At 47.8% G+C, this 8,726-nt stretch overlaps 1 pseudogene; it reads left to right on the forward strand.

Moving 5' to 3' along the window:
* The first annotated feature begins 3,765 nt into the window (after positions 1–3,765).
* Positions 3,766–6,340, forward strand: LOC144141211 (uncharacterized; annotated as a pseudogene).
* Positions 6,341–8,726: the final 2,386 nt, after the last annotated feature.

Genomic DNA, 8,726 nt, shown 5'->3' on the forward strand with positions numbered 1-8,726 from the left:
GAGGAACCAATGTGAAGTAAGCGGAATCAGAGTCAAGTAACTTGAATCAAAGTAAGTTAAGGTGGGTCACTGAGTGAATTAACGTGTATCAAAGTGAATTTGGCTAAATTAAATTGAATCAACAGTAACCAAAGTTAATTGAGATGGGCCGAAATGAATCCGTAAGAAAGACAGACAAATTAAAAAGAATTAATCTGAATTAAGAAGAATCAGAATAAACAAATTGGGGAACAAAGTAGTCCATGTTAGAATTGACTGATAGCAATGCGAATGAAAAAACGTCCCACTTAATTGAAAAGTAGACATACCAAATTAAGAGGAATCAATGTGAACTGCGAGGAAACAAAGTGACTTGAACGGAATAAATGAGTGAATTACGATGAAAAAAGGGAATTAACACAAACCTTGGTGATTTAAAAACGACCAAAGTCAGTAAATGGACAATGAATGCGAATTAAAACAAAATAAATGATTTGATTGCGCTTTTTCCCCGTGTACTTTCTAATTTAATTTAATCGAATGTAATTCAGCTTAATTCGCTGTGATACACGTTAATCCACTCAGTGACCCACCTTAATTTACTAAGATTCAAGTTATTTGACTCTTATTCCGCTTACTTCGCATTGATTCCTTTCCATCTGCTTTGTCTTCGTAATTTACTTCGGTCCATCTGAATTTAGTTCAGTTCATGTTAATTTATTTTATCTAACTTAATTCACTACTTTATTCACTATTAGTTGCGTTGAATACTCACAATTTAATTCGCTTCGTATTCGTTTCTGATACGCTTGGTTTCATCTTAGCACACCTTGACATCTGCCAGTTAAGTTTGATTATTCTTTATTAACTTGAAGTTACCTAGATTCACTCAGAAATCCACCTAATTTTATCCGTTTTTAACTCGCAATTTCCCGTGTCTTCTTAATTCCCTTTCGTTCCGGTTATTTAACTTTGATGTCTCTTAATTCACTAGTATTATTCTTAATTTGCTTTTTCATCCTCCTCAATTCGCAGTGTCATCGCGTAATTCTAAATCTTTCTCTGGTTCGCTCTAACTTCCTTTAATTCGCTGTAGGCGTCCAGGGCCTTCTTTATACGACGCCTGATGACTGGCAGTTTTCGCTCAACGGCTGTGAAGGTCGACGGAATGATTAGACAGATAAACTTTCTCTTTATCTAAGTTACTTTGATCCATTTTATCATATAATAAAGTTATAAATATAACAATGTTGTGCTCCAGCAGCTCTTTTCCCTCTATGCGAGATACGCAATATCATCCCGCACGACCCTCCGCTCACTCTCCGTTCATTGCGCCCATTGACCTCAAAGCATGACCACTGGAACGATAAAAGCCGCTCTAGGAAATCCAACCGTCGCCGCCGTCGACCAACTACCAAACCGGCGCATACATTCACAGGCCACATCGCGCCATTACATGCAGCAGTTAGGCAGAACCATGACGCGGCAGTTCCTTCCGAGCGCAGACGCACGACAGGAACAGTGACGCAGCAGCGACGCCCGCTCTCCGCGCGCCTCACCACGGCCTCCGCGATCAGCTGCCGGCGCGCCGCCGGCAGCCGATCGCGGAGGCCGTGGCCTCACGAGGGCTGTCCCTATCCGCACGCCTCGCGCGGATAATTTTTAAAACTGTCCGCACGCCTCGCGGGGATAACTTTTAAAATTGTCCGCACGCCTCGAGCCCGAATGCAGCCATGACATGACAAAGACTTTATTAAATCGCCTGCAGTAGGCACCCCGTTGCCGGGATACCTAGACGCGGCCTAACGTAGGTCCTGTCTGGACTCTCTACTCGTCAGCGTCCTCGCTACTCGCCCCCAGGATAGTCGCCGTTAGCCCGAGGGGTGGCTGACGCCTCGCAGCTTTCGCTCGGTCGCTGTCTTTCGAGGGCCTCCAGGACCTGCTGGACGGCGCGACTTTAGGCCACGGCGGGCATAGAGTTTCTCACTAACTCACCTACAGTGGAATCTGGCGCTAGCGTCAACGTGATTCGGCGAAGGCGCTCTACGCCTCCATGAGTGGTGTGGAACGTAGCTTGTTCGAACGGGGCCAGGTGGCTGTGCGATGTCGTCTCACGTACGCTGAAACTGTACGCAGGTACCATCGGCGTACACCAAGCATAACCAAGCGGTCACAGGTCAACATTACTCGAGAGCGGCTATTTTGCTGCGGTCTGGAAGGCTGGCTGGATCCCCACGCAATACATAATCACAAGCAACTTTCTCATGTTTTCAGATAGTGCTTACAACAATATCAACTCCGGTTTATCTACGTTGTCGGCCCGAGAAAATCGGAGCTTCGTCCCGCTTGCGGATACGCGACTTCATGTATGTACGCGATACGGCAGCTGGCAGTAACGCGATACGGCAGATGCAGCAGCATCGCCGGCTGCTCCCGCAAGAACAAATAAGAGTTGGCAGTCAAGAAAACCTCGGAAAACAAAGGGGAGGATGTGGCAGGTCATTGAAACAGATAAAGAAATTTTTCTTCACTTTCTTTCTTTCTTTCAATTTCTTTATCTGTTTCAATGACCTTACACATCCTCCCCTTTGCTTCAGAGGTTTTCTTGACTGCCAACTCTTATTTCTGTCTTATATATATATATATATATATATATATATATATATATATATATATATATATATATATATATATATATATATATATATATATATATACATGCCGTTGTAAGCTAATAAAAAAGGAAGAAAAGCGTGTTTTTGCCGGAATGTATTTTATTAATTTTACCATTATTTCAGATAATCAGTTGTTTGAAGCGCTTGGAAAGCTTTTTGAGCGTGCCTATGTAAACATCGCCTTCGTGGTGAACCGGTGAACCGACCGTTAGCTCCAGTTTAAATATGCGCCATGGCGCACAGAAGTGTTCCCGTTATTTTTTATGCCATGGTGACGTCGATGCTCATCGTAGTCCCAAAATTTTTTCTCTTGTAGTATTTATTCAATGACGCAAGCTTTAACGTGTCCCCTCTTTGTCATAACAAAACATCCCCCTCGCGAGGGGCACGATCAAATGCAGAGCATTTCCGCGGGGGGGCGCCTGCAAGTCGTATGGATTACGTATTGGTTGTTGTAATTGTTGTCTTCCAGCGTAGACATTGTCGATGAAGTCGCTGGTGAAACGTGCCGTGAACCCCCTGCCGCGGCTATGACGCAACGTGGAGCGGCTATGACGCAACGTGGCGCGGCTATGACGCAACACAATTCAACACAATCCACTTTAATCCAATCCAAATCTAAACCAATACAAGCCAAGCCAAGCCAATCCAAGCCAATCCAATCGAATCCAATCCAATGCCCCTCGCGAGAGAGTGTTATAGCGCCAAAATCGCGCCACCACACGAGCGCGTGATGTTGACGTCACGATCACGCCCCAGATGTTAGACCGGAGCACGCGCGAACGACATATGTGGTTTAAGCGCGAACCGACCGCGGCGAGAGAGCGTGATGCGAGCGCCCCCACCTGTTCTTGCGCGCGAACCGACTGTTGATCAGCGCGAACCCAACGCGGCGGACCCTCTCTCGCCGCGTTGGGTTCGCGCTGATCAACAGTCGGTTCGCGCGCAAGAACAGGTGGGGGCGCTCGCATCGCGCTCTCTCGCCGCGGTCGGTTCGCGCTTAAACCACATATGTCGTTCGCGCGTGCTCCGGTCGCTAACATCTGTGGCGTGATCGAGAGAGGGTGTTGCGCACACTCTGCCTTCGGCTGCCGAAAGGAGCGGACGCAGGATGGTTGGCTCCGTGCGAGCTGTGTTAAAGGCCGACGCCGGCCGTGGTGAACCGTATTCTTCGTTGCCAAAGGATTACCGTGTTGTTCTGCCCCCCCTGCCCACTGGAGAAGCGATGAACCGCGTGGTCGTTCTGCATTGCGACGTCGGCGGTCGACCGTATAGAATTGACGACTTCAGAGAACCGTTGAGAGACGCCGATGTTATAAAGGAAGTTGGTGGCATAGGAGCGTTCCAGATGTCTCACGTATGGCTCGTTAATTTTCGGACGCACGACGCGAAGAAAAAACTGCTGGAACGCGGGCCGCTCAAAGTGAAAGGACGCCCCTGCCTCGTCGTTGACCCAGTAAGGCACGAACTCCGGGTGAAGCTGCATTGGGTCGCCTTCAACGTGACCAACGAGACCATACGCAAGGTATTCTCCGAGTACGGCGACGTGAAGGAGGTGACGAGTGATAAGTGGCGTGTCGAGGACTTTGAGAACTCCAAGTCGACAACACGGATTGTGCGCCTCGTTTTGCACGAAGGTGTCACTCCAGACCGGTTGCCTCATCAGCTGCGGTTGGGCCCCAGCACTGTGCTCGTCGCGGTGCCTGGATGAGCCCCAATGTCCCTCAGGTGTCAGAGGGCTGGTCATATTCGCCGAGAATGCCGGGTCCCCAGGTGCTCTGAATGTCACGCCTTCGGGCACGAGCAGGCAGACTGCATCCGCTCGTACGCCCGGGCTGTGGGTCGAGGTTTGGAGGGAGACAATAGTGACCCCGTTATGGACGAAGAAGAAGCCGAAGGTGCAGCGGCGCCCGCAACGCCTGAACCCCCGAACGCTAACTTCGAGAAGGCAACGGGCAAGGCCACTTCGGGAAAGGAACCGAGCAAGACAGTGACGACGCAGGGAAGCATCGGGCCAGCAGCCGACTCTTCTCTGGAGGCGGACGCCGGCGAGTCAGAAGGGGACAGCCTTGAGAAGGCAACGGGCAAGGCCACTACGGAAATGGACGCGAGCAAGACAGTGAAGACGCAGGGGAACATCGGGCCAGCAGCTGACTCTTCTCGGGAGGCGGACGCCGCCGCTCAAGAAGGGGACAGCGTTGAAACTACCGGAGCTGAGAGCGCAATAATGGACTTCGAGGTGCAGCCAAACAAGCGCCGTCATGAAGATGGCCCAGAGGCTGGGGAGGAACCCAACCAGCGAAAGCCAGAGGCGCCGTGGCAGGCCGTACGGGGAAAAAAGAATCATCGAGCAGTAGCCAAGCCAGGAGGGTTGTCACCTGGAAAAGGCGGCACTAAGATTGCGTGAACACGTGTAGGCCAACGCACATCATACGGCGTGAGATTAAGGTAAGCGCCATGCGCTCGGTCTGGTTCCCCTAAATGTTGTCCTTACATAAGCCATTTCGATTGGCTACCCTCAATGTACGAGGACTCTCAGCTAAGAGGAGACAAAATCAACTGTACCGCATTGTAACGGAGAAAGATCTTGACATCATCGCCATTCAGGAAACGAAAGTCGAAAGTGAGGACCAGACCGACGTTATGGTGCGGCCTTTTACAACGCGCTACTATGTATGTGTTAGCCACGCTGTTGGACTGTCGGCAGGCTGTGTTCTTCTGATACGCAAGTCGTTAGAGGTGGTGATTGAAAACCTAACAGCATGCCAAAATGGGCGCTTTGTATTTTGTGATTTCTCATTATCATCAGAGCAGTGGCGAGTGATTTGTGTATATGCACCAACTAGAGTGCAAGAAAGGCGCGATTTTTTTGAAGAAATAGGAAAATACTGCAGCAGCGAACGATATACAGTGTTACTGGGTGACTTTAATTGTGTTTGCTCGGAATTGGACAAAACCAGCAATACGCCTTATCGTGATGTAAGCACTGTATTATTTTGCGAAATTGTGAATGATTTCGGTCTGGAAGACGTGGGAGATTGTTTTGGCAGCGGAAGAGATGTCCAGTTTACACATTTTCAAGGGGCTAGCCACGGCCGCTTGGATAGGGCATACATTTCAGCCGAATTGCTGCCTTCGTGTTGTGACTATAGCGTATCCCCTGTTTCGTTCTCCGACCACTGCTTAGTTTGCTTTTGCCTTGGTAGTAAAAAGGAAAACACCAAGAAATTTACATGGGAAAATTAAATGACAAACTCTTAGAAGATGATATTTTTATGGAACGAGTAAGAAACTCTTTGGAAAAAATAGAAAAGTGCAGCAGTGAAAAATACGGCGTTCAATGGGAACACTTCAAACAAGAAATAAAAATGGGAGCAATCGAAAGGGCAAGTGCCATTAAAAAGGAGAAACAAAAGCAAGAAAGCCTGTTGCGCACTATGTTGCAGACGATGGTTGCTGAAGAAAGGCGAGCACCGGGGGCGTTTAAAGAAGAGATACGGGCCACAAAAGCTAAACTTGAGCAGATAGATGCGGAGCGGTATCACGCAGCGCTTGTCAGAGCGAGAGCGGAAAAATTTATAGCGGGCGAAATGCCCACCAAGAGAGCGCTGGGGACGGAAAAAAGATACGCTCGCCGTAACGAAATAACGGATATTGAATATAATGGTACAATTAGCAGTGAAAAAGTAGATATTGAACGTGCTTTTTTTGAACACTATAGGACCTTGTTCTCTCGAAGCCCTATTGAACTGGCAAAGTTTGAAAGTGAATGTGTGTCACTCCTGGCAAAAATTGATGATGAAGCAAAGTCACTTATGGAATCCCCTATCACCGTCGAGGAGGTTAAGGAAGCTATTGACAACTTAAACCTGGGAAAGTCACCAGGCCCAGATGGCCTGAGTGCTGCTTTTTATAAGGCTTTTAAACCTGACATATCCCCTGTGTTAACTGCTGTGTTTGAAGAAGCGTATATGTTAGAAACGCTTCCACCATCGTTTTCGGCTTCCCACACGATCTTAATTCCCAAAACAGAGGATATGGTCAAACTCCGCCAAGTCACATCGTACCGGCCCATAAGCTTAACAAACGTTGATTATAAAATACTAATGAAAATATTGGCTAGAAGGTTGCAGACCGTAATTAGCATCTTAGTGGGGCCGCATCAAACATGTGGTATTAAAGGCAGGTCAATTTTTACGAATATACACAAGGCACGGAGTGTGCTTGAGATTTGCGACGTGACGCATACAGGCGTCGCAATGCTTCAGGTAGACCTAGAAAAGGCGTTTGATCGTGTGCCCCACGATGGACTTATGGCGGTTTTGGAACATAGTAACATCGGATCAGTTATTCTACAGGGTGTGCGCATGGCTTATAACAACTGTACAACTAGACTTATCGTTAACAAAGCGGTTGGAAGGCGTATAGAAGTGCAGAGGTCTGTGAGACAGGGGTGTCCTCTTTCCCCCCTCCTCTTTTGCATATATACTGAATCATTATGTTTAAGCATTGTCAAGGGATTAAGCACTGTCAAGGGATTTCAACTTCATGCAGCTGAAATTAAAGTTTTAGCATACGCGGACGATATCGCTGTATTTTGCGTAGATCAACAAAGCATTGCTAGGGTCATTAATACAGTTAAATGGTTTTGTTATGTTAGTGGGTGTGCTGTAAACTGGGACAAGTGCCTGGGCATCTGGCACGGAGAGTGGAGTTCAACACCGGTGGTATTTCATAATGTAAAGTGGGTGACGACACTGGTGAAGTACCTTGGTGTTCCCCTAGAGTATTATTCTGACAGTGACCCTTACTGGAGGAGACAAGCCGTAGAGCTTAAGGAAAAGGCAGAGAAGTGGAAGGGCGCAAATTTATCTATTTTCGCTCGCACAACGATTTGCAACCTTTTTATGGCGAGCAAACTTTGGTATGGTTTACAGGTACTCCACTGTTCACGGGCAAACGTCCAAAAGTTACATCGTGTTTTCGCAGTTTTTGTTTGGGGATCAACCTGGGAGAGGACGAGTCGTACAAATCTCTTTCGACGTGTACGGGAAGGGGGGTTAGGTTTAACGCATCTCTTTTTACGTCAGTTGGCGGTGACGTGAAGACGCGCAAAAGCGCGCAAAACGCGCTTTCTGTTTTGGAGGGATGTAAAGGATCCCTTTTTGCGCACCGTTTGCCAAGTGAGATTAGGCAGGGTTTTGCCTGAGTTGTCCGTTACGACATTGTGTATGCCAGGTGGTATCCGTGGCTGTCTAAAAGAAGTTGTGGACTCGTTACGTTTTCTATGCGCACGGTTTTCGTTAGAGTATTTGAGCACAGTGACTAGGAAGAGATTGTATAACGATCTCTGCGAGACTGTTTATCCCGTTCCTATGTACAGAATCGCTCACTCGGCTGGCACGGGTCGAGATGTGTTAAAACGGGTTAAAAAAATGCCAGTTGCACCGGGATGTAAAACATTTTTCTTTCAACTACACACCGGGACACTCCTTGTGAAAACATGGATGCAAGAAAAAGGCCTTTTTATGCCGTGGGGTGAACAGTGTTGGTTATGCAACAAACCGGAAACCATTGAACATGTTTTCATTGACTGTTGGGACGGGGTCTTCTTCTGGGATGTGCTGCAACGTACGCTGAAAAAAGATCTGCCAATCGATGCCCATGGTGTTCGGTATTTGACCGTTGAACCTGATGATGATGGCGTCCCTCTAGATCTAGTAATGTTACTAGGTCTGCACAGTATATGGAGATGCCGAATGGCAGTCCGCCACTCGGACATTGATGCGCGGCCAGTAAATGAGTATTTCCGAGAGGCCATATTCTCTTTTCTTGAAGTTCAAAAGGCACGCCAATGTGTTCCAGACTGGTTGTCACAAATGGAGGAGTTAACAAAAATGAAAATACTTTAGTAGTCAGCACTGTACCCTAGAGTGGAACCAACGTTACTAGATTATTTTCAGTTGTAAAACTGGGCGGCGCTGCCCGGAACCACCACCGATCCTTCTCTCTGTGGCGCTGCAGTCGCAACCCGCTTGGTAGACGGGGCGCCCGCAGGCGGTTTCGCTTATG

This window comes from Haemaphysalis longicornis, unplaced genomic scaffold (genome assembly GCF_048455015.1).
Source record: "Haemaphysalis longicornis isolate Haplotype H1 unplaced genomic scaffold, Haemaphysalis longicornis Haplotype H1 scaffold_1, whole genome shotgun sequence".
NCBI classification, from domain to species: Eukaryota; Metazoa; Arthropoda; class Arachnida; order Ixodida; family Ixodidae; genus Haemaphysalis; species Haemaphysalis longicornis.